We start from the raw sequence: 27,222 nt of genomic DNA on the forward strand, positions 1-27,222 counted from the left end.
TAGGTCACGTGACAATGTCATGATGACATGTGTTTGACACTCCTGGGTTAAAAGAAAGGGCTTTTTTTTTAAAAAAAAAACCCCAACCCTGATATTCTCCTATGTCTAAAACTGATTTTTTAAAATTGTCTCGTCACATTTTTGAGCCTAATCTGAGCATTCTGAACCTATAATACACAACACAGAGGCCACATATAATTTGAGAGTCCTGCGTGTAGTCATTAGTAACTTGGGAGGTGCAATATTCCACGATAAACACAAATTTTAACTCTGCTGATTTGCTACTGATGTCATCTAGAAATTGCTGTCGGCTGTGCCCATTTTTTTCCTAATTGTGACTGGCTAGTCGTGATGTAATCCCTTAATTGCTACGTAAAAGTACCTACCCGTTCCTCTGCAGACAGACCCTCTGTGTACGGTACTTGCTAATTAGGTTAAAGCAATGTTAAATAATAACATTTTCCTCCAGCAAGGTTGTGCAGTTGCTTATTTAGTTCTCGCACACACACACTTGCACACCTGTGTGTAGACATCACCTTCTCTGTAGCATTCAGCAATAATAACGTTTGTGAGATGAGCTTGCAAAAGGCATCTTCTCTCTCTTGCACAATTTTTAAAGGAATCTTTAAAGTTGCGGCCCTATCTGGACTGGGACTCACTACTCACAGTCACTCATGCCCTCATCACCTCGAGGTTCGACTACTGTAATGCTCTCTACATGGGGCTACCTTTGAAAAGTGTTCGGAAACTTCAGATCGTGCAGAATGCAGCTGCGAGAGCAGTCATGGGCTTCCCTAGGTATGCCCATGTCACACCAACACTCCGCAGTCTGCATTGGTTGCCGATCAATTTCCGGGCACAATTCAAAGTGTTGGTTATGACATGGCATCGGACCAGAATATCTCCGAGACCGCCTTCTGCCGCACGAATCCCAGTGACCGATTAGGTCCCACAGAGTTGGCCTTCTCTGGGTCCCGTCAACGAAACAATGTCAGTTGGCGGGCCCCAGGGGAAGAGCCTTCTCTGTGGCGGCCCCGACTCTCTGGAACCAGCTCCCCCCAGAGATTAGAACTGCCCCTACTCTCCTTGCCTTTCGTAAACTCCTCAAAACCCACCTTTGTCATCATGCATGGGGGAATTGAGATATCTCCCCCGGGCCTATATAATTTATGTATGGTATGTTTGTATATATGTCTGCTTAAAAATGGGGTTTTCTTAACTACTTTAAATTTAAAATTGTAAATTATTAGATTTGTTATGAATTGTTTTATTATGTTGTGAGCCGCCCCGAGTCTATGGAAAGGGGCGGCATACAAATCTAATAAATAAATAAGTAAGTAAGTAAGTAAGTAAGTAAGTAAGTAAGTAAGTAAGTAAATAAATAAATAAATAAATAAATAAAATAAGCTGTTCCATTGAAGTGGGACAATCCTGGCTTAACGTTTTTCAATGGAAGCGAGACTTTTCTCCTCTCACCCTGCAAGACGTGAGGTTCAAACTGCCTGACTTGGCACTGGGCAAAGGAAGAAGTGAGCCAGGAGGGTGTCCTTTTATCAGCAGGCCGGTCTAAGTAATCATACATGACATGCCACCAGCGTTCTTTGTTTCTTCAAAACCCATCCAGCAAGAGCCTCTGGCATTGATACTCCTTTTTTTTTTCTTTTAAAGAACTATCCTCTTAAGCCGAAGCTGTGGAATGTCAGGAATGAAGTTAGACCAGAGCTGCCAGATCACATCTTCAAAAATAAATGTTATCTCTCTATTTTGATTGTCTTTGGAAGCAGTGGAGCAGAAATAGTGAATCAGGGACAAATCAGGGAGTTCTGATGAAGTCCCCCCCCTCCCATTTCAAACAAACCCAGCTTAACAGCATGTAGGGAGAGTCTGTAAGACCACCCTTCCGTCCCCTGTCCTATTGCTCTCCTATATCTCCTATACCTTTCTTCTATTTCTGTATCTCTTCTTCTATTCTTTCATTGATATGTTCTATTACTATATCTTCTTTTCTATTCTTTCTTAGATATATTTTACTATGAGTATCTCCTCTACAACCTTCATCATGTATTTTACTATGTGTATATAGACATATACCCACTAAAACCCTTATTGTGTATTGGACAAAATGAATAAATAAAATAAATAAATCTAGACCTCTCCTATCTGTCTTTGAACTCTGTTAGCTTAACCGCAATAAATCTTTACTTTAGCTTATCAGGATGGTTCCATAGGCGTCTTATCATGTCTCCCTTTTTCTTAGAATAGACATTGCAGCTGGGTAGCGATGTTTGAAAAGTTTCTCTTCTTTGCATATAAAAATGGACATACGTTTTCACCGCATCCCTTTACATCCCTTCATGGCTGCTGAGTTTAGAGTGGTGTGAAGTTTTTAATATTTTGGTTTGATTTTGATTCGGGGTCCTTCAATATGGTGGACTTTTTTGGAGGAGGGAGGGGGAGGAAGAGGAGGAGGAGGAAGAAGAAGGAGAAGAAGGAGAAGAAGGAGAAGAAGGAGAAGAAGAGAAGGAGGAGGAGGAGAAGAAGGAGAAGGAAGAGGAGAAGGAGAAGGAGAAGAAGAAGAAGGGGAAGAGGAAGAAGAAGAAGAAGAAGAGAAGGAGAAGAAGAGGAAGAGAAGAGAAGAGGGAGAAGGAGGAGGAGGAGGAGGAGAAGGAGAAGGAGAAGAGAAGGAGAAGAAGAGAAAGAGGAGGAGAAGAGAAGGAGAAGAAGAGAAAGAGGAGGAGAAGAAGAAGGAGAAGGAAGAGGAGAAGGAGAAGGAGAAGAAGAAGGGGAAGAGGAAGAAGAAGAAGAGGAAGAGAAGAGAATAGGGAGAAGGAGGAGGCGGAGGAGAAGGAGAAGAGAAGAAGAAGGGGAAGAGGAAGAAGAAGAAGAAGAGAAGGAGAAGAAGAAGAAGAGGAAGAGAAGAGAAGAGGGAGAAGGAGGAGGAGAAGGAGGAGAAGAAGAAGAAGGAGAAGGAGGAGGAGAAGAGAAGGAGAGAAAGAGGAGGAGAAGGAGAAGGAAGAGGAGAAGGAGAAGAAGAAGAAGAGAAGAGAAGAGGGAGAAGGAGGAGGAGGAGAAGAAGGAGAAGGAGAAGAGAAGAAGAGGAGAAGGAGAAGGAGAAGAAGGGGAAGAGGAGGAGGAAGAGGAAGAAGAAGAAGAAGAAGAGAAGGAGAAGAAGAAGAAGAAGAGGAAGAGAAGAGGGAGAAGGAGAAGGAGGAGTAGGAGGAGAAGAAGAAGAAGAGGAGGAGGAGGATGATAATGATAATAATAATAATAATAATAAGAAGAAGAAGAAGAAGAAGAACAACAACAACAACAACAGCAACAACAACAAGGAGAAGTATTTAGAAGTATTTAGAAAAATCAATGCCTGTAGTGTCTTATAGTGCCCAATGTCAGATTCTATTTGTGGCAACCTTTGATTGGTAACATCTGCCATCATCTCCACTTGCATTTTGTCCGATTCCTCCAAGAAGAAGAGGAGGAAGAGAAGGAGAGAAGGGGGAGGAAGAGAAGGAAGAGGAGATGGAGGAGAGCAGGAGAGCAGGAGGAAGAGGAGGAGGAAAAGAGGAGGAGGAGAAGGAGGAGAAGGAAAAGAGGAGGAAGAGAAGAGGAGGAGGAGGAAGAAGAGAAGGAGGAGGGAGACTTTTATTAGCTTTCAGAAACTGGAATGATGGCAAAGCTCAAAGCAACAGACTTTTTACTGCCGAGGATTTGTGCTGGCTTTGCAAACCTATCATCTTAATAGAGAAAAGGAAGAGGTGGGGGTGGGGGGGGTGGGGGCTGGAAGAAAGAAGAGTCCAAGAAGAGTCTGGCAATTCCACCTGGACGCTATCAGTCTTGTCCAAGTAAACAAGGCTGACATTTGTGCTAGCCTGCTGGCTGGTACAGGTTAAGAAGGGTCACCAAAATCGAAACGACGGCCCAATTTGCCTCGAGAAATACTTGGGTTCTGGAATGTGTCACACCAGAGCAGAGACAAGCACGGGGCTTTTTAAGCAACGGTGCCTTTCGGAGCCGAGATTCTAGGAGGGCTGCGCCTGCCTGCCTTGGAGAACACAAGTGTAGGTTTTTGCCTCATTACCCTGGCATGCAAAATGATGGAAATATGCACGACACCCGATCCTTCAAAGAAAAGCACTCTTTGAAACCAACGGGACAGGGAAGTCATAATTTTCTAATCGTATTTCCTTTTGAACGATGATTCAAAATTTATCTATCTATCATCTATCTATCTATCTATCTATCTATCTATCTATCTATCTATCTATCTATCTATCTAATCTATCTATCTATCTATCTATCTATCTAATCTATCTATCTATCTATCTAATCTATCTATCTAATCTATCTATCTATCTATCTATCTATCTATCTAATCTATCTATCTATCTATCTATCTATCTATCTAATCTATCTTTCTATCTATCTATCTATCTATCTATCTATCTATCTATCTATCATCTATCTATCTATCTATCTATCTATCTATCTATCTATCTATCTATCTATCTATCTATCTATCTATCTATCTATCTATCTATCTATCTATTTGATTTGTAGGCCACCCCTCTCCGGAGACTCGGGGTGGCTAACAGCAGCAATAAAACAGTGTACAATAGTAATCCAATACTAAAACGATTAAAAACCCATTAATATAAAAACCAAACATACATACAGACATACCATGCATAGAATTGTAAAGGCCTAGGGGGAAAGAGGATCTCAATTCCCCCATGCCTGGCGGCAGAGGTGGGTTTTAAGAAGCTTACGAAAGGCAAGGAGGGTGGGAGCAATTCTAATCTCTGGGGAGAGTTGGTTCCAGAGGGCCGGGGCCACCACAGAGAAGGCTCTTCCCCTGGGTCCTGCCAAGCGACATTGTTTAGTTGACGGGATCCGGAGAAGATCCCCTCTGTGGGACCTAACTGGTCACTGGGATTCGTGCAGCACAAGGCGGTCCCTGAGATAATCTGATCCGGTGCCATGAAGGGCTTTATAGGTCATAACCAACACTTTGAATTTTTACTTGTTTGCTGGACGCTACTTGGAATTGCTTTTTTAAAAATTATTTCTTAAATTATTTTCAGATATTTTATACTTCAAACAACAAAAATATGAATGTCAAGTCAATAAACATACATTTCAATACAATGTTATACAGTGGTACCTCTACTTACAAACTTAATTCGTTCTGTGACCGGGTTCTTAAGTAGAAATGTTTGTAAGAAGCAATTTTCTCCCATAGGAATCAATGTAAAAGCAAATAATGTGTGCGATTGGGGAAACCACAGAGAGGGTGGAGGCCCTGTTTCCTCCCTGGACATTCCTAGAGAGGTCCCAAAGAGGCTTCTCCCCACCTTTTCTGGCCCTGTTTCTTCCCAGGAGATTCCTAGATAGGCCCCACGGAGGCTTCTCCCCGCCTTTTCCGGACCTGTTTCCTCCCAGGAGATTCCTAGAGAGGTCCCACAGAGGCTTCTCCCTGCCTTTTCCGGCCCTGTTTCTTCCCAGGAGATTCCTAGATAGGCCCCACGGAGGCTTCTCCCCGCCTTTTCTGGACCTGTTTCCTGCCAGGAGATTCCTAGAGAGGCCCCACGGAGGCTTCTCCCTGCCTCTTCCGGCCCTGTTTCCTCCCAGGACATTCCTAGAGAGGTCCCACAGAGGCTTCTCCCTGCCTTTTCCGGCCCTGTTTCCTCCCAGGAGATACCTAGAGAGGCCCCACAGAGGCTTCTCCCCACATTTTCTGGCCCTGTTTCCTCCCAGGAGATTCCTAGAGAGGTCCCACAGAGGCTTCTCCCTGCCTTTTCCGGCCCTGTTTCTTCCCAGGAGATTCCTAGATAGGCCCCACGGAGGCTTCTCCCCGCCTTTTCCGGACCTGTTTCCTGCCAGGAGATTCCTAGAGAGGCCCCACGGAGGCTTCTCCCTGCCTTTTCCGGCCCTGTTTCCTCCCAGGAGATACCTAGAGAGGCCCCACAGAGGCTTCTCCCCACATTTTCTGACCCTGTTTCCTCCCAGGAGATTCCTAGAGAGGTCCCACAGAGGCTTCCCCCTGCCTTTTCCGGCCCTGTTTCCTCCCAGGAGATTCCTAGAGAGGTCCCACAGAGGCTTCTCCCTGCCTTTTCCGGCCCTGTTTCCTCCCAGGAGATTCCTAGAGAGGCCCCACGGAGGCTTCTCCCTGCCTTTTCTGGTTACAGTTTCGGAGGCTCGGGTTTGTAAGTGGAAAATGGTTCTTGAGAAGAGGCAAAAAAAATTTGAACACCCGGTTCTTATCTAGAAACGTTCGTAAGTAGAGCCGTTTGTAGATAGAGCATAGAGGTATTGTGCCACTGTATATAATTGGTTTTTGGCCCACGAGTCTGTCAGTCCATGTGATGTGCATAAATGCTCAGGTTTTTATAAGTGTTCTTATATTCGTCAGAATGGACAGTCATGGTTTCATGTAAATATACAACATGCAAACTAAATATAAACTTTAACTCCATTTTATTTGTTTAATATACAGTCTTTCTTGCCAGCATCTGCTTTTTAATTTATTCGGAATCACTTTTAGTAATAAACCAACAAAATAATAAATAATTACAAGCCCATCCCATTGCAAACTTCAGCCCCATCGCTCTTGATTCGGATCCAAATGTTCAACTTGAGAACAACTCTTCAAACACTTCCCCTTTCAAGTGCCCTTGTTCAATCACGCATGATGCTGGAGGAAGCCTATGATATTGCACATGGGCAGGGCCTTTCTCTTCCCCGTGCAAGAGCAGTAGGTTTTGTAATCTGGAAGTTGACAAGAGTACAGTGGTACCTCTACTTACGAACTTAATTTGTTCCATGACCAGGTTCTTAAGTAGAAAAGTTTGTAAGGAGAAGCAACTTTTCCCATAGGAATCAATGTAAAAGCAAATAATGCCTGCGATTGGGGAAACCACAGGGAGGGTGGAGGCCCTGTTTCCTCCCAGGAGATTCCTAGAGAGGCCCCACGGAGGCTTCTCCCTGTCTTTTCCTGCCCTGTTTCCTTCCAGGAGATTCCTAAAGAGGCCCCACGGAGGCTTCTCCCTGTCTTTTCCTGCCCTGTTTCCTCCCTGGAGATTCCTAGAGAGGCCCCGCGGAGGCTTCTCCCCGCCTTTTCCGGCCCTGTTTCCTCCCAGGAGATTCCTAGAGAGGCCCCACGGAGGCTTCTCCCTGTCTTTTCCTGCCCTGTTTCCTCCCTGGAGATTCCTAGAGAGGCCCCATGGAGGCTTCCCCCCGTCTTTTCCTGCCCTGTTTCCTCCCAGGAGATTCCTAGAGAGGCTCCACAAAGGCTTCTCCCTGTCTTTCCTGGTTACAGTTTCGGAGGCTTGGGTTCGTAAGTGGAAAATAGTTCTTGAGAAGAGGCCAAAAAATCTTGATCACCCGGTTCTTATCTAGAAAAGTTCGTAAGAAGGTAGGCGTTCTTAGGTAGAGGTACCACTGTACATGGAATCTCTGAAAGGACTTCATTGATCTAGGCCAGTGATAGCGAACCTTTTTTGGTTCGTGTGCCAAAAGGTGTGTGTGTGTGTGCACGCACGTGCTAGTATGCATGCACATGCCTATACACCTTCCATTCCCCTCCACGCACACACACACGCACTGCCCCCCGCGCATGTGAACAAGCCATACTGAAGCCTGGTACGTGAAAAAAATGAGAGTGCAAGAAAACAGCTCCAGAGTGCAAAAAACAGCACAACAGGCAAACCAGATGTTCAGAAAACGCACTTCCTGTTTGCCAATTGTGCTGTTTTTCTGCACTCCAGGACTTCAGGCAAACCGGAAATACGTTTTTCCAAACTTCCGGTTTGTTCCTTGGGCAATTTTTTGGCCTCTGGGGCTTCAGGGAAGCTTCCCTAAAATGTCCGTAGTGCAAAATGGCCCTTCCCAAGGCCGAAAATCAACTGGCCAGTGCACACATATGGGCTGGAGCAAAGTTTCACGTTCCTTCCAATATGGCTCCACGTGCCACCTGTGATATGCATGCCATAGGTCATAGATCTCAGTTAACCTACAGACTCCGAAGTGAATTCTAGCAAGTAGCGTGATTTCCTCCTATCTTCGCTCCTAAAGTCGTTTCCAAACAGGACTTGTAGCGTAGTTTCCTCCTTTCTTCGCTCCTAAAGTCGTTTCCAAACAGGACTTGTAGTGTGGTTTCCTCCTATCTTCGCTCCTAAAGTCGTTTCCAAACAGGACTTGTAGTATGATTTCCTCCTATCTTCGCTCCTAAAGTCGTTTCCAAACAGGACTTGTAGTATGATTTCCTCCTATCTTCGCTCCTAAAGTCATTTCCAAACAGGACTTGTAGCGTAGTTTCCTCCTATATTCGCTCCTAAAGTCGTTTCCAAACACGACTTGTAGCGTGATTTCCTCCTATCTTCGCTCCTAGTCATTTCCAAACAGGACTTGTAGCGTGGTTTCCTCCTATCTTTGCTCCTAAAGTCATTTCCAAACAGGACTTGTAGTATGATTTCCTCCTATCTTCGCTCCTAAAGTCATTTCCAAACAGGACTTGTAGCGTAGTTTCCTCCTATCTTCGCTCCTAAAGTCATTTCCAAACAGGACTTGTAGCGTAGTTTCCTCCTATCTTCGCTCCTAAAGTCATTTCCAAACAGGACTTGTAGCGTGGTTTCCTCCTATCTTCGCTCCTAAAGTCATTTCCAAACAGGACTTTAATTACGCAGGCCCATAGACAGACAATTACTCTTTCTATTCAAAGTCAGCCAAACGTGGCAAGTCATCATTCTTACCTCGACTCCAAGTATCAAATCATGGCTAGGTGGCTACCAATTTACCCAAAAGGAGGATGACTCTTAATTGAAGACAACTCTCTCCTTACCTTACCACACCTTTCCCATAAAAAAAAGAAAAACTCAGCAGTCTCCAAAGTCGTATTTTGGCCTAATCTGCAATGATTCACCCATTTTCAAAATAAGCAAGTTGGGGGGAAAAACAACCTTTAGCCTTCCTTTCAGTAACTGCAGTAATCCCGGGCTAATTTGTTGGCTGTGACAAAAGGGAAAAAAAAAAAAGGCACGTCCATACAAGAATTTAGATTGCAAATGACCCATCGCGGGTAATGTTGTTTTGCTAGCAATTTAAAGGACGAGAAGCCATGGATGGAAACTCATCCAGGAGAAGAAGCAACCTAGATCTAAGGAGATATTTCCTGACGGCGAGAACAATTAACCTATGGAACGACTTGCCTCCAGAAGTTGTGAATGCTCCACCACTGCTGACTTTTAAGAAGAAATTGGACAATCAAATACTGCTGTTAGCCGCCCCGAGTCTACGGAGAGGGGTGGCATACAAATCCAATTAAAAATAATAATAATAATAATAATAATAATAATAATAATAATAATAATAACAATAACAACTATTTTATCTGAAATGATGTAGGGCAGGCGTAGGCAAAGTTGGCTCTTCTATGACTAGTGGACTTCAACTCCCAGAATTCCTGAGCCAATCATTCTAGCTCAGGAATTCTGGGAGTTGAAGTCCACATGTCATAGAAGAGCCAACTTTGTCTCCCACTGGTGAAGGGCAATGGTGGTGAACCTTTTTTGGTTTGCCTGCCAAAGGGAGTGCGTGGGTTGTCTGTTGGGTGATTTTTTTTTTGCCTACGGGGCTTCAAGGAAGCTTCCGGGAAGCATCTGGAGGACAAAACAGTTTGAAAGAGCAAACTGTCCCATTCTTTCCTTCCAAAAGTAGCATTTTGTTAGAACTGTGCTGATTGGATGGTGGCGAAGTGTCCCATGTGGCCAAGAGGCTGTGGCTGAATGTGGATTTTTTTGACGAAAGGGCTGGGTCAAAGAGCTAGGGGCCTTTGGGCGAGGGAGAGAATGCAGCGGCCGATCAGCTGCGGAGGAGGAAAGAGCTTCATCCAACTGGCGGAGGCAAAATGTCCTAAACCCAATGGGACACATGGAAAAGTCTCGCATGCCATAGGGTTTGCCATCACGGGTGTAGGGTTTCCTGCCTGAGTGAGGGGTTGGACCAAAAGACCTCCAAGGTCCCTTCCAACTCTGATATTCTCCTTACTTTGTTCAGAAAAGCAGCTTTGCAGCCCCATCCAGAAGTGGGCTGCTGAGGGTTCACAGAGGTTTGGGAGGACCTCTAGCTAAGATTCTGTGACTCTGAACCCCCAATCCCATTCCCAGCTGGCCCCACCTACCCCACCCTACCCAAGAGTCCCCATGCAGCTCATTTTTATGTCTGTCTGTCTGTCTGTCTTAATTGAATTGAATTGAATTGAATTGAATTGAATTGAATTGAATTGAATTGAATTGAATTGAATTGAATTGAATTGAATTGAATTGAATTTAATTTAATTTAATTTAATTTAATTTAATTTAATTTAATTTAATTTAATTTAATTTAATTTAATTTAATTTAATTTAATTTAATTTAATTTAATTTAATTTAATTTAATTTAATTTAATTTAATCTAATCTAATCTAATCTAATCTAATCTAATCTAATCTAATCTAATCTAATCTAATCTAATCTAATTTAATTTAATTTTTTTGTTTGTTTGTTTGTTTGTTTGTTTGTTTGTTTGTTTATTTATTTATTTATTTATTTATTTATTTACTTACTTACTTACTTATTTATTTATTTATTAGATTTGTATGCCGCCCCTCTCCATAGACTCGGGGCGGCTCACAACACAATAAAACAGTTCATAACAAATCTAATAATTTGCAATTTAAAATATTTTAAAACCCCCATTATTAAGCAGACTTACGTACAAACATACCATACATAAATTGTATAGGCCCGGGGGAGATATCTCAGTTCCCCCATGCCTGACGGCAAAGGTGGGTTTTGAGGAGTTTACGAAAGGCAAGGAGGGTGGGGGCAGTTCTAATCTCTGGGGGGAGTTGGTTCCAGAGAGTCGGGGCCGCCACAGAGAAGGCTCTTCCTCTGGGGCCCGCCAACCGACATTGTTTAGTTGATGGGACCCGGAGAAGACCCACTCTGTGGGACCTAATCGGTCGCTGGGATTCGTGCAGCAGAAGGCTTGGAGATATTCTGGTCCGATGCCATGAAGGGCTTTATAGGTCATAACCAACACTTTGAATTGTGACCGGAAATTGATCGGCAACCAATGCAGACTGCGGAGTGTTGATGTAACATGGACATTCCTTGGGAAGCCGATGACTGCTCTCACAGCTGCATTCTGCACGATCTGAAGTTTCCGAACACTTTTCAAAGGTAGCCCCATGGTTTGGGATGCAGCTAAGTGCGGGGCAGAAGCAGTGAAGGGCTACCAAAATTTTTACTATCCCACTGTGGGTGTGGCTTATGCAGGAGGCCCTGCATTTTCTTTCAACAGCTTTCAGTGCAAATTGGGTGCTCTGGGGTGGAGCTCCATTTTCGCTACCCCACTGCGTTCCCCTCCATCCGGGCAGTAGCCCACCCCTGGGCACAAGTGGGAGGATGAAAAACAGCCCTACTGGAAGTTCAGGAAAGTTGGAAACAGGCCCATTTTCAGCCTCCAGAGGGCCTCCAGAGCCTAGGGAGCCTGTTTTCGCCCTCCCAGAGGCTGGAGGAAAGCCTTCGGAGCCCAGGAAGAGAAAAAACGGCACCTCCATATTTTGGCGCAGGAGGCCAACTAGGCCACGCCCACCATGGCCATGCCCTCCCAGCAACTGGGCCAGGCAGATGTTCCAACTTACCACTGCTACCTGTGCTGATACATGTGCAGTTCCAGGTGACCAGCATGTGTGCGTCGGAATGAGATTTGGCTTCTGTGCATGCGTAGGAAGCAAATTTTATTTATTCAATTATTATTTTTATGCCGCCCTTCTCCTTGGACTCTGGGTGGCTTACAATAGCAATAGCACTTTTTAACAGAGGCAGAATTTGCCCTCACAATCCGGGTCCTCATTTGACCCACCTCGGAAGGATGGAAGGCTGAGTCAACCTTGAGCCGGTGATGAGATTTGAACCGTCGACCTGCAGATCTAGCAGTCAGCTTTAGTGGTCTGCTGTACTGCACTCTAGCTATTGCGCCACCTCGGCTCATCGTCAAAATCTCGCGAGAAGATGTGCAGGTGCATGAGATTTCGCCGAAAATTGCCAAAATCTCATGGGTGCATCCTATCGCGAGATTTTGCTTCCTGCGCATGCGCAGAAGCCAAATCTCACTCTGACGCCTGCCAGTCACCCATCAGAAATTAAAAATCCCTAGGTAATATCATAATGCAGAAAGTCGGCCTCAGTTAAGAATACTGACTCATTTAGAGACAGTTGAGTGGGGAGCAACCTAGCAATTATATGGAAAGTATTTAACTAGGCAAGAGCTCCCTGCTCTCTGTCTGTTCACTATTAGCTGTGTACTGTGTTGCTGTTTGTGGAAGTATGCTTTGAAGAAGCTGTAACCCTGTAAAAGTTGGTTCCTGTGAGTTATTGACCTAATATAGTTGTAGCAAGGTACTATGCTATTATTCTATTTATAGTATAGACAGTAGTAGTAATAGTAGTAGTATAAAGAAGTAAGTGAGACTACATTTGGAGTACTGTGTTCAGTTCTGGAGACCTCACCTACAAAAAGATATTGACAAAATTGAACAGGTCCAAAGACGGGCTACAAAAATGGTGGAAGGTCTTAAGCATAAAACGTATCAGGAAAGACTTAATGAACTCAATCTGTATAGTCTGGAGGACAGAAGGGAAAAGGGCGACATGATCGAAACATTTAAATATGTTAAAGGGTTAAATAAGGTTCAGGAGGGAAGTGTTTTTAATAGGAAAGTGAACACAAGAACAAGGGGACACAATCTGAAGTTAGTTGGGGGAATGATCAAAGGCAACATGAGAAAATATTATTTTACTGAAAGAGTAGTAGATCCTTGGAACAAACTTCCAGCAGACGTGGTTGGTCAATCCACAGGGACTGAATTTAAACATGCCTGGGATAAACATATATCCATTGTAAGATAAAATACAGGAAATAGTATAAGGGCAGACTAGATGGACCATGAGGTCTTTTTCTGCCATCAGTCTTCTATGTTTCTATGTTTCTAAGTATATTTTCCACAACGTCCTACTGCTGCTGTGTTTCATTGAAGACTTCTGCTCCATTTCTACTGGTCTGTGGCTGGTTGGGTTGGTGGGCTGGCTGGACTGGTTTGCTGCTTGGGCTACTTTTCGCAAATGGAACCTCTGATAACCCCAAGCTATGTGCAAAGCTCCATTTCCATTACCTGTACACCGTTCCCCCTCCCGGCCAGGTAGGAACACAATACTGAACTGGGCAGAGAACCCCTTGCTAAAATTTTCGAAGCCCCCCCCCTCAGCCCCCTCTCTGTCCCACTGTTCCAGCTGTCTTTTGGCCTCAGAGCTCTGCTCTCTCTTGGGTTCCTTCCTTTCGCAGCAACGGCTGCTCAGAGCCAGGCAAAAAAAGTGCCAACTCTACTCTTTAACATGTCCCAACTCAGTCTGTTCCAACTCTAAATTATGCCAGCTGCAAGGAAGCCCCATCCTTGGTGGATGAGCAAGCCAGGGAGGATTGGAGGAGCACGGAGACATGTCAACCAGGCAGGCAGCCTTGCCACCAAATGAAAAAGAAAAGGCTGGATGCTTATCAGGGCTGGATTGCTGTTCCTCACCATCTCTTTGGCACTGTGGTAGTGATGTCTTGCTCCCAATGTTCAGCCCTCCAAACCAGGGCTCTCCAACCTTGGCATCTTTAAGACCTGTGGACTTCAACTCCCAGAATTCCTCAGCCAGTTGCCAAGGTTGGAGACCCCAGGAGCTGTGCTGGAGCAGTGGTTAGAGTTCCCCTTGATTATTATTTTTATGAGCAGTATATATTGTTTTTTCTCTAAGGATTTCTCCCTCCATGCATCAACTATATTCAATTCTTCTGCCATGCTGAAAAATGATTTTGGTAGTTTCTTCTTATTATTATTATTATTTATTAGACTTGTATGCCATCCTTCTCCGAGGACTCTTGCCTCTTGGGTTTTTAAATTTTTTTTTTGTCACTTTATAATGTAATTCTGCCTCTACAATAGTGTTATAATCTCCCATCAAACAGTTCAATTATCTTTTTGTGTAATTTGGAGTAAAACTTATCTTGGCTTTCACTGGGTGCATAAATTACCACTAGTAACCCAACAGGACCGACACAGACTTCAGAAGATAATCAGAACTGCAGAAAAAACAATTGCTGCCAACCTGCCTTCCATTGAGGACCTGTAGACTGCACGAATCAAAAAGAGGGCGGGAAAATATTTACTGACCTCTCACATCCTGGACACAAATTGTTTCAAAACGCCACTACAGAGCACTGCACACCAAGACAACTAGACACAAGAACAGTTTTTTTCCGAACGCCATCACTCTACTAAACAAATAATTCCCTCAACACTGTCAGACTTTCTACTAAATCTGCACTTCTATTCTACTAGTTTTTCTCATCGTTCCTTTCACCCATTTCCTCCCATGTTGACTGTATGACTGTAACTTGTTGCTTATATCCTAAGATTTTTATTAATATTGCTTCTTCATTGCTTATTTGACCCCTATGACAATCACTAAGTGTTGTACCACATGATTCTTGCCAAAGGTATATTTTATTTTATGTACGCTGAGAGCATATGCACCAAGACAAATTCCTTGTGTGTCCAATCACACTTGGCCAATAAAAATTCTATTCTATTCTAATATTTTTTACTCACTATAGATCCATCAGAATTCTTCTATCTTCTTCTGCCTGCCTGCCTGCCTTGCCTGCCTGCCTGCCTGCCTTGCCTGCCTGCCTGCCTGCCTGCCTGCCTTGCCTGCCTGCCTTGCCTGCCTGCCTGCCTGCCTTGCCTGCCTGCCTGCCTGCCTGCCTGTCTATCTAAATTTCTCCAGCGGACTCAGGGTGGTGTATAAGATAATACATAAGTAATCTGGTCCTAAGCCATGTAGGGCTTTTTAGGTAATAACCAACATTTTAAATTATGTTTGGAGATCAATCAGTAGCCAATGCAGCTCACAGAGTGATGCATTTCAAACTCATTTTTTTTTGCTATATACAGCACCACTCCTTTTTTTTACTTTTACAGTACTTCCTTTCTAACCCTACACCTATTCTCCAGTTACTAATGGCTTCAGTTAGTTTAGTTTATTTATTTGTCAAACAATTAGGGACCGCCTTCTGCTGCACAAATCCCAGCGACCAGTTAGGTCCCACAGAGTGGGTCTTCTCCGGGTCCCGTCAACCAAACAATGTCGTTTGGCGGGACCCAGGGGAAGAGTCTTCTCTGTGTCGGCCCCGGCCCTCTGGAACCAACTCCCCCCAGAGATTAGAATTGCCTCCACCCTCCTTGCCTTTCGTAAGCTTCTTAAAACCCACCTCTGTAGTCAGGCATGGGGGAATTGAGATACGCTTTCCCCCTAGGCCTTTACAATTTTAAGCATGGTATGTCTGTATGTATGATTGGTTTTTATAATAATGGGTTTTTAACGGTTTTTAGTATTGGATTATTATTATATGCTGCTTTATTACTGTTGTTAGCCACCCCGAATCTGCGGAGAGGGGCGGCATACAAATCCAATAAATAGATAGATAGATAGATAGATAGATAGATAGATAGATAGATAGATAGATAGATAGATTATAGGGTGACAATTTGTACAAATTAAACATTAGATAAGTAATGATAAAAAGTAACAAAAGAAGACAATAGGACAGGGATGGTAGGCACAATGGTGCGCTTATGCACGCCCCTTACACACCTCTTAGAAAGGGGGAGAGGTCAATTGTAGATAGTTTAAGGTTAAAGGTTTTGGGGTTAGGAGTAGAAACCACAGTCAGGTAGTGCATCCCAGGCGTTGATGACTGTTGCTGAAGTCATATTTTTTGCAGTCAAGTTTGGAGCGGTTGACATTTAGTTTAAATCGATTTCGTGCTCATGTGTTGTTGCGGTTGAAGGTGAAGTAGTCGTTAACAGGTAGGACATTTTGGTATATGATTTTATGAACTATAATTAAGTCGGAACGGAGACGACGGAGTTGCAAGTTGTCTAAACTAAGGCAGGAGTAAGGTAGGAAGAGGAATGAAGGACTCTTCTTGTGAAATATTTCTGGACTCTCTCAATTGTGTTGATGTCAGATATGCAATAGTTGTGAGACTTCAGGTTGGGCACCTCTGTCCTGTAGGAACATTTGGAAGTTCTCAAGCGCTTCATTTTGGGTGGGTGGAATCTGACTAATCCACCACCGCTGTTCCACTGCAGTGTGACACGACAACATCTGAGCGAAGCACAACCAAGCGATCCATCGGGCTGATGTTGTGAGTCAGGCTAGCGCAAGGCAGCCATAGAAACATAGAAGTCTGACGGCAGAAAAAGACCCCATGGTCCATCTAGTCTGCCCTTATACTATTTTCTGTATTTTATCTTAGGATGGATATATGTTTATCCCAGGCATGTTTAAATTCAGTTACTGTGGATTTATCTACCACGTCTGCTGGAAGTTTGTTCCAAGGATCTACTACTCTTTCAGTAAAATAATATTTTCTCATGTTGCTTTTGATCTTTCCCCCAACTAACCTCAGATTGTGTCCCCTTGTTCTTGTGTTCACCTTCCTATTAAAAACACTTCCCTCCTGGACCTTATTTAACCCTTTAATATATTTAAATGTTTCAATCATGTCCCCCCTTTTCCTTCTGTCCTCCAGACTATACAGATTGAGTTCATTAAGTCTTTCCTGATACGTTTTATACTTAAGACCTTCCACCATTCTTGTAGCCCGTCTTTGGACCCGTTCAATTTTGTCAATATCTTTTTGTAGGTGAGGTCTCCAGAACTGAACACAGTATTCCAAATGTGGTCTCACCAGCATTCTATATAGCGGGATCATAATCTCCCTCTTCCTGCTTGTTATACCTCTAGCTATGCAGCCAAGCATCCTACTTGCTTTCCCTACTGCCTGACTGCACTGTTCACCCATTTTGAGATTGTCAGAAATCACTACGCCTAAATCCTTTTCTTTTGAAGTATTTGCTAACACAGAACTGCCAATACAATAGTCAGATTGAGGATTCCTTTTCCCCAAGTGCATTATTTTACATTTGGAAACATTAAACTGCAGTTTCCATTGCTTTGACCATTTATCTAGTAAAGCTAAATCATTTACCATATTGCCGACGCCTCCAGGAATATCAACCCTATTGCACACTTTAGAGTCATCGGCAAATAGGCAAACCTTCCCTACCAGACCTTCCCCTATGTCACTCACAAACATATTAAAAAGAATAGGACCCAGAACAGACCCTTGTGGCACACCGCTTGTAACCTGACTCTGCTCAGAATACTCGCCATTCACAACAACCCTCTGGTGTCTATGCTTCAGCCAGCTGCAAATCCATTGAACTATCCAGGGATTAAGTCCAATCTTCACTAATTTATCTATCAGCTCTTTATGTGGAACCGTATCAAAGGCTTTGCTGAAGTCCAGGTAGGCAATATCCACGGCACCACCTTCATCCAACACCTTTGTGACATAGTCAAAGAAATCAATGAGATTAGTCTGACATGATTTGCCTTCAGTAAAGCCATGCTGATTTGGGTCCAATAATTTATTGTTTTTTAGGTGCTGATTTATCCTCTTTTTCAGTAGAGTCTCCATCATTTTAACGACAACTGATGTCAAGCTAACTGGCCTGTAGTTACCAGCTTCTTCTCTACTGCCCTTCTTGTGGATAGGCACAACACTTGCCATTCTCAATCCTCAGGAACATCTCCGGTTAACAAGGATTGGTTAAACAAATCAGTCAGGGGGGTAGCAATGAGAGATCTGAGTTCTTTAAGAACTCTGGGGTGGATGCCATCTGGACCCATTGCCTTGTTTATCTTTAATCGTTCAAGTTCTTCTAAGACATCGGCTTCTAAGATCACTGGAGCTGAATCCGTACAGTTGGAGGCAATGCTATATCCCTCTATAGTATTATTTTGTAAGGTGTCTTTTGAGAAAACTGAACAGAAGTAGCTATTGAAATGGTCAGCGATCTCCTTATTCCCATTAATGCATGTATTTTTTCCGGTACTAAGCTTCGTGATGCCGCAGTTTTTCTTCTTCTTATCACTAATATATCTGAAGAAGGTTTTATCCCCCTTCTTTAGAGATTTGGCAATTTCTTCCTCTTTTGAGGCTTTAGCAGCATATATTATCTGTTTCGCCTCCTTCTGTCTCATTTTATACACCTCCCTATCAGCTATACTTCCAGACTCTTTATACCTCCTATAGGCAGCCTTTTTTTCATTGACTATAGTCCTTACATCATTGCTAAACCATAGCGGTTTCTTCTTCCTTTTACCTTTAGTTATTTGTCTTACATACAGTCCAGTGGCTTTTAAGATGGCCTTTTTAAATACAGTCCACTGGGTGCTCGCTCCTGCCATTTTATCCCTCCCCTTTAATTCATTATCTAAATATTCCCCCATTGCATTAAAATTTGTTTTTCTGAAATCCAATACTTTGGTTGCATTATAGGATTGCTCACAATGAGTTTTTATATCAAACCACAAACATAGATGGTCACTGCAACCTAAATTTTCTCCCACCTTGACCTCTGAAACCCAATTCCCATTCGTAAAAACTAAATCTAGAATATTCTCCCCTCTAGTTGGTGTCTTAACCAGCTGTGCCAGAGCTGCTCCTGTAAAGGCCTCTACTATATTCTTACTTTTGCATGTAAGGGCACTGGGGATATTCCAGTCAACATCAGGCATGTTGAAATCACCCATAACCACAATATCTCCCTTTACTGCCATTTGGGTAATTTCATCCACCATCTTGTTGTCATATTCCTCAGATTGCCCTGGAGGCCTATAGATCACCCCAATTCTAATGACAGAACCGTCTTTATTTTGCATGCAAATCCAGAGGGTCTCTAGATCTTGACATGTATTTTGAATTAGTGTTGTTTTTAGAGTTTCTTTAACATAAATGGCTACTCCACCTCCCCTTCTCTCTATTCTATCCTTCCTATACAGTGTATATCCTGGTATGGATATTTCCCATTCATTAGAATCCTTAAACCATGTCTCAGTTATGGCAACCAGGTCCAAATTATCTCTAGATATTATGGCCATTAATTCACAGAGCTTGTTGCTCAAGCTTCGAGCATTCGTGCACATTACACGAAGAACATTATTTTCATTATTAGTTTGCCCCTTATCATCAACAACTACATCTATTTTATTTGCAGCTCCCTTTTCATAAGCTTCCAAAAACTGCTTTATCCTCATTGGTCGGGGACAGAAATCACCCACATCAGTTACATCTCTGTCCCCTTTACCTAGTTTAAATGCCTGTCCAAAAAAGTTCTGAATTCCTCACCGAGTACCTGGGTACCTCTGTATGATGGATGCAAACCATCCCTCTTAAACAACTCCCTATTAGACCACCTACTGACATCATGACTTACATAGCCAAAACCTTTGGCTTTACACCACTGCTTTAACCACACATTAAACTCTATGATACACGTTGTTTTATCCTCTTGGCCACAAACCGGTAACACCTCTGAGAAAGTCACTGAATCTGCTATTTTACCCAGCTCCACACTTAGACATTGAAAATCTCTTTTTACTATATTGACATTTCTCTGGGACAAATCATTTGTGCCAGTGTTGACAATCACTGCATGTGCTTAAGGCCACTTATGCATGTTGCCCAGGAATGCAGTTTGGAGTTATTTAAACACACACACACATGCGCACGCACACATATACACACAGGTATTAATCTGGGTGGGGATGGGGCACGTTTGGGCAAAGAGAACATGTCACACCATCTTCTCTTCCAGCTCATCGCACGGTGTAATTATCCCTGCCCGACCATGTTGTTTCATCTTGACAAAAAACGAAAACAGTTGTCCAGGTTAGCTGCTGCTACAACTTTCTCTTGTGGTCTCCTCTTGGTTTCCCTCCCTCTCCCAACTCTTGAACCTGGGTCTTCCCAGGTTGATGGGCTTCACAGCTGCTGAAATGACCACTCCTATCAGCCACTCCTGAACAATAGGGGGTTACCTTGAACAAAACAAACGGCTATGAAACATGCTTCCCCGTCACACCCCAGCACACAGTAGCTGCTATTTCGAAATCTCTAGTTTTTGCATGTTGTCAGCAGAACTAGAAACAAAGGATACCCTTTTGCTGAAGTTTATCTATATCCAAAGATTGTCTGCCTCCAAGAGTGGCCAGCCAGATGTTACACAGTCCTTCATGAGGAATAGAAACATAGAAACACAGAAGATTGTTGGCAGTAAAAGACTTTATGGTCCATCTAGTCTGCCCTTATGCTATTTTCTGCATTTTATCTTAGGATGGATATTTGTTTATCCTGGGCATGTTTAAATTCAGTTACTGTGGATGGACCAACCATGTCTGCTGGAAGTTTGTTCCAAGCATCTACTATTCTTTCAGCAAAATAGTATTTTCTCACGTTGCTTCTGATCTTTCCCCCAACTCATCTCAGATTGTGCCCCCTTGTTCCTATGTTCACTTTCCTATTAAAAACACTTCCCTCCTGAAGCTTATTTAACCCTTTCACATATTTAAATGTTTCCATCGTGTCCTTTCCCTTTTGTCCTCAGATTATACAGATTGAGTTCATGAAGTCTTTCCTGAGGTTAGTTGGGGGATCTGAGGTTAGTTGGGGGGAAGATCAGAAGCAACGTGAGAAAATCTTATTTGACTGAAAGAGTAGTACTGTAGATGCTTGGAACAAACTTCCAGCAGACGTGGATTCAGTAAATTCAGTAACTGAATTTAAACGTGCCTGCGATAAACATATACCCATCCTAAGATAAAATACAGGAAATAGGATAAGGGCAGACTAGATGGACCATGAGGTCTTTTCTGCCGTCAATCTTCTATGTTTCTATGTTTCTAAGTGAGATTTGCCCTATTTTCCAACCTTTCTTGACACAACTGTTAAGTGAATCACTGTAACTGTTAAGCTATGGTCGTAAGTGTGAAAGATGTCTATGTAACTTTTTTCAATGCTATTGTAACTTTGAACAGTCACTAAATGAATTGTTGTAAGTCGAGGACTACACCTATAGTAAATAATAATAATAACAATAACAATAACAATAACAACAATTAATAATAATAATAATAATAATAATAATAATAATAATAATAATAATGGCACACATGATCCACTGGAACTTGTGCCGGAACTACCTTTTACCAGTGGCAAAGAACTGGTGGGATCATAAGCCCAAAAAAGTGATTGAAAATGAGCAAACAAATCTACTGTGGGACTTCCAACTTCAGACTGACCGAATTCTGAAGCATAACACACCAGACATTGTGATTGTGGAGAAAAAGAAAGTATGGATCATCGACATCACAATCCCAGGTGACAACAGAATTGAGGAGAAGCAGCTAGAGAAATTAGTGAAATACGAAGATCTAAAAATCGAGCTGCAACGACTCTGGCATAAGCCAGTGAAAGTGGTCCCAGTGGTACTTGGCACGCTGGGCGCAGTGCCAAAGGATCTCAGCGGACATTTGAAAACCATCGGAATTGACAAAATCTCCATCTGTCAATTGCAAAAGGCTGCTTTACTGGGATTGGCAAACATAATTCGCCTCTATAACACACAGTCCTAGGTGCTTGGGAAGCGTCTGACTGGTGATGGAATACGAAATCCAGCATAGTGATCTCGTTTGCTGTGTTGCACTGACATCATAATAATAATAATAATAATAATAATAATAATAATAATAACAACAACAACAACAATAATCATCTTCTATTATTATTATTATTATTGTTGTTGTTGTTATTATTATTATTTATTAGATTTGTATGCCGCCCCTCTCCGAAGACTCGGAGAGGGGAAAAAGAGTTCAGCAGAAAGTCCATTAGGTGTTTGTTTGTTTGTTTGTTTGTTTGTTTGTTTGTTCGTTCGTTCGTTCGTTCGTTCATTCATTCATTCATTCATTATTTAGATTTGTATGCCGCCCCTCTCCACAGACTCGGGACGGCTCACAACAGAATAAAACAATTTTATTACCAGAAATATCAAAATGAATACTTTATCTGTGATCAAATCATCCCACTTTGCATTCCTTCATTTTGCCCTACACAATCGTGACTTTTAAATCATTCCTGTAGCATCGCGGGATTTAATATTTCATTAATGTTTCTATTTTTAAAAAATGCACGCCCCTTAGGGACCTCTTAAAAACCAGGGTGTCTTTTAGTTGCTTCTTCTAAAAATCGTCAAATAGGAACAGGAGAGAGGGAAAGGGAGAGAGACTCGGATATGCCAGCCCTTCTCTTTTTCTCCTTTTGACAGGTTTGGTCCTGTCACCCGGGCTCACAATTGCACGGAGGGCCGTGATGGAATTGGGAAAGCACGCAGAGATAAAGATCGGTCTCCGGTGAAGGAAGACACTTCCTGCCCCTTTGCAGATGCCAAAGGGCTCGAGCCACCCTCCTGGGGGAGAGATTGAGTCACCTGGGAGGGGGCTATGGAGGAGGGGGACCAGCCCCATGCCAGATGTTCTGCCCAGCTGCCTGGGACCCACACACACACATACACACCCGCTCACAGAGTCTCAATTGTACCTCCAGCATCTGCTTTCAGTCATGGGTGAAAAATGCAGGCACCGGCAGATGCCAGAAAGCCTTTCCGCCATAGACCACCAGTCTGCCCGGAGCTTAATGTGTCGTCGATCCATTCCAGTCAGAGCAGATGTGTGTGTTTGTGTGTGTGTCACTGTTACACAAGTCAGGGCTGGTTGGGAACTCCTTTAGAAGGGAACAAGGGAGAAAACTCCGGTGACCCAAAGCAGACATTGCAAGAACGGAATAAGAACGGTGTTTCGGGAATTATTATTATTATTATTTTATTATTATTATTATTATTATTATTATTATTATTATTATTATTATTATTTATTAGATTTTTATGCCGCCCCTTTCCGTGGACTTGGGGCAGCTCACAACACAATAAAACAATTCATAACAAATCTAATAATATACAATTTAAAATTTAAAATAGTTTAAAAAAACCCATTTTTAAGCAGACATACCTACAAACATACCATACATAAATTATATAGGCCCGGGGGAGATGTTTCAATTCCCCCATGCCTGACAACAAAGGTGGGTTTTGAGAAGTTTACGAAAGGCAAGGAGGGTAGGGGCAGTTCTAATCTCTGGGGGGGAGCTGGTTCCAGAGAGTCGGGGCCGCCACAGAGAAGGCTCTTCCCCTGGGGCCCGCCAACCGACATTGTTTAGTTGACGGGACTCGGAGAGGGCCGACTCTGTGGGACCTAATCGGTCGCTGGGATTCGTGCAGCAGAAGGCGGTCCCGGAGATATTCTGGTCCGATGCCATGAAGGGCTTTATAGGTCATAACCAACACTTTGAATTGTGCCCGGAAATTGATCGGCAACCAATGCAGACTGCGGAGTGTTGGTGTGACTGGTTGGTCTGGAATGGGGAGGTCCCGATGCTGGGAGAGGTTTATTTGGGGTCTTCAATCACATACTTGTTTTATTTTATTTGTAATACCATCCTTTTTTTTTTTTTACAAGTAATTCAGACAGAAACTCACCCGACAAGTAAAATATCTTACTTTACAGATCTTAGGGGCCGCTAGAATTTCATACGGTCAAACATGGAAGCAGGAAAAAATTCCTTCGATCTTAACAATTATCACCAAAATTATGGAATGTGCGGAGATGACTAAAATTACTATGGAAATTCAAAACAAAAAAGACTCAGACTTTTACAAGATATGGGACAATTGGTACCAATGGACTGCAGCAAAAAAATACTTATTTTTTATTTCTTAAAAGTAATAAATTCACCTCATCTTCGTCCGCTCTAAATGAAAATCCTAACTACTAAGTATTCCAAATACCGATAATAATTAACCTGACCTTGAAGACAAATTTTTGCAACATATTGTTTCTACCTACTTTTAAACTAACTCGAAACAACAACTAAACTACACTATCTCAATATAAGTATCTACTACTGACTTAATTCGATATTTAATGTCTATATTCTCTTACCATTTACACCTACTACAGTATTATATTACTTTGTCGCATATCCTGATACAGTACTTCCTATTTCCCCAACCTCCCTCTATTTATATCTCCTCTCTACCTCTCTTCTATCCTTTAATTCTTCCCCCTTTCCCTTGTTCCTTATAAGGGTATTTCATTTATTTCCTATTATGTACTATGTATATACACTTTATATTTTTTGTTATGAAATGTAACCCCGATTACAAGACAATTATTCAAGTTGGTGGACACTATTCTCCTCCAATTGCGTCCCACAATGAGACTATAGGTGAGTGGGGCTAAGAGAGAGGGACTAGCCATAGGTCACCCAGCCGGCTTTCATAGCTATGGTATAACTAGAATTCACTATCACCCAGTCATTGGCCCAAAGTCACTTAGCTGTCTTTCATGGCTAAGGTTCCACTAGAATTCACTATTGTCCAGTGATTGGCTCAGTTCTTTTTCATGGCTATGGTGCAACTATAATTCACTGTCTCCCAGTCATTGGCCCAAAGTCACTCAGCTGTCTTTCATGGCTAAGGTTCCACTAGAATTCACTATTGTCCAGTGATTGGCTCAGTTCTTTTTCATGGCTATGGTGCAACTATAATTCACTGTCTCCCAGTCATTGGCCCAAAGTCACTCAGCTGTCTTTCATGGCTAAGGTGCCACTAGAATTCACTATCGCCCAGTGATTGGCCCAAAGTCACTCATCTGTCTTTCATGGTTAAGGTGCAACTAGAATTCAGTATCGCCCAGTGATGGGCCCAAAGTCACCCAGCTGGCTTTCATGGCTAAGGTGCCACTAGAATTCACTATTGCCCAGTGATGGGCCCAAAGTCACCCAGCTGGCTTTCATGGCTAAGGTGCAACTAGAATTCACTATTGCCCAGTGATGGGCCCAAAGTCACCCAGCTGGCTTTCATGGCTAAGGTGCCACTAGAATTCACTATCGCCCAGTGATGGGCCCAAAGTCACCCAGCTGGCTTTCATGGCTAAGGTGCAACTAGAATTCACTATTGCCCAGTGATGGGCCCAAAGTCACCCAGCTGGCTTTCATGGCTAAGGTGCAACTAGAATTCACTATTGCCCAGTGATGGGCCCAAAGTCACCCAGCTGGCTTTCATGGCTAAGGTGCCACTAGAATTCACTATCGCCCAGTGATGGGCCCAAAGTCACTCAGCTGGCTTTCATGGCTAAAGCACAACTAATTAAAAGAAGGGGACAAACCCTGAACTAAATAGATATTTCCCCCATGCTTAAATGTCTTGGGTGCAAATCCAAACACTGTGGTGTAGCCTCCTTAATAAGAAATGCTTCAGATTTACAGCCCGTAATACATTCATTTCTCCCATGCCACCCCGAGGCCAGGTTTCATTTGGCATTTAACAAGATTAGTCATCTGCAATTAATAGAAACCTGCCTTTCTCAAAACTGCTGCCCTCTGGAACTTCATCTCCCATAACCCCCCTCTCCCTAGCCATTAGAGCAGTGATGGTGAACCTATGGCATGGGGGCACGCAGAGCCATATCTGGACTTCAACTCCCAGAATTCCCCAGCCAGCGAATGCTGGCTGGGGAATTCTGGGAGTTGAAGTCCAAATATCTTCAAGTTGCCAAGGTTGGGAAACACTGACCTATGAAATGATTCTGTGCAGAAAGGGACAGTCAGTATGTTGGGATTGCCTTTGAATCATATCTCTGAACCTTTGCACAGCTTCGGTGCTTAACATGCAAACGTAGAGGAATTGTTTATCGTTTCAGAGTCTCAACTGCGTGGGGGTGTTTTATCCACTTGATTTTGGAAGCGGAGAGAAACTTTCCCCAAAACACCTGCCCCCCCCCTCTCGAGTATTTATGAGCCTGGTACCATCAGGTGCTCGGTATGACTCCCCTGTGGGAGTTGTCAGGTGGAAAAATATGAGCCAATTAGAGTTGCTCTGGAAGTTCCCATTTAGATTTCCATTCATCATTTAATTGATAATGTATTTTCTAAACCAGGGATGGCGAACTTTTTTCCCCCTCCAGCATGCATCATGCCTGTGCAAGTGCCCACATCCATAATTCAATGCCTGCGGAGGGTGAAAACAGCTTTCCTCGCCCCCTGGAGACCCTCTAGAGGCCGGAAACAGCCGGTTTCCCAACTTCTGGTGGGCCCAGTAGGGTCGTGTTTCTCCCTCCCCAGGCTTCAATGGCTTCCCTGGAGCTGAGGGAGGGTAAAAATGCCCTCCTCTATTCCCCCAGAGGCTCTCTGGAAGCCAAAAATGCCCTCCCAGAGCCCCTGTGAGAGCCAAAAACCAGCTGGCCGGCACACACATGCACGTAGGAGCTGAGCTAGGGCAACGGCTCGCGTGCCAGCAGATATGGCTCCGCGTGCCACCTGTGGCACCTGTGCCATAGCTTCACCATCACTGGTCCAAAGTATAGATGGATGGAAGGATGCAATACACACCTTCACCCACATACCTGCACATGTTTACCTCTGTTCTGGGTTGTCCTGGAAACTGAAATATCTCCTTTCTGGCAAATTCAGAAAACAAAATAACAACAACAACAACAACAACAATAATAATAAACATCTATGACATCTATCCGCCCCAAGTCTTTGGAGAAGGGCAGCATACAAATGTAATAAATAAATAAATGAATGAATGAATGAATGAATGAATGAACAAATGAATGAATAAATAAATAAATAAAATTAATAATAATAATAATAATAATAATAATAATAATAATAATAATAATAATAATTAGAGCTGCAACAAGTCTGGTATAAGCCAGTGGTCGCAGTGGTACTTGGCATGCTGGGCGCAGTGCCAAAGGATCTCAGCCGACATTTGAAAACCATCGGAATTGACAAAATCTCCATCTGTCAATTGCAAAAGGCCGCTTTACTGGGATCGGCAAACATAATTCGCCGCTACATCATGCAGTCTTAGGTGCTTGGGAAGCACCTGACTGGTGATGAAATACGAAATCCAGCATAGTGATCTCGTTTGCTGTGTTGTATTGCCATAATAATAATAATAATAATAATAATAATAATAATAATAATAATAATAATAATAATTATTATTATTATTATTATTATTATTATTATTATTATTATTATTAATTAGATTTGTATGTCGCCCTTCTCCGAAGACTCAGGGCGGATAGATGTCATATAACTTC

The sequence above is a fragment of the Erythrolamprus reginae genome, chromosome 10 (genome assembly GCF_031021105.1).
Source record: "Erythrolamprus reginae isolate rEryReg1 chromosome 10, rEryReg1.hap1, whole genome shotgun sequence".
Classification (NCBI taxonomy): Eukaryota; Metazoa; Chordata; class Lepidosauria; order Squamata; family Dipsadidae; genus Erythrolamprus; species Erythrolamprus reginae.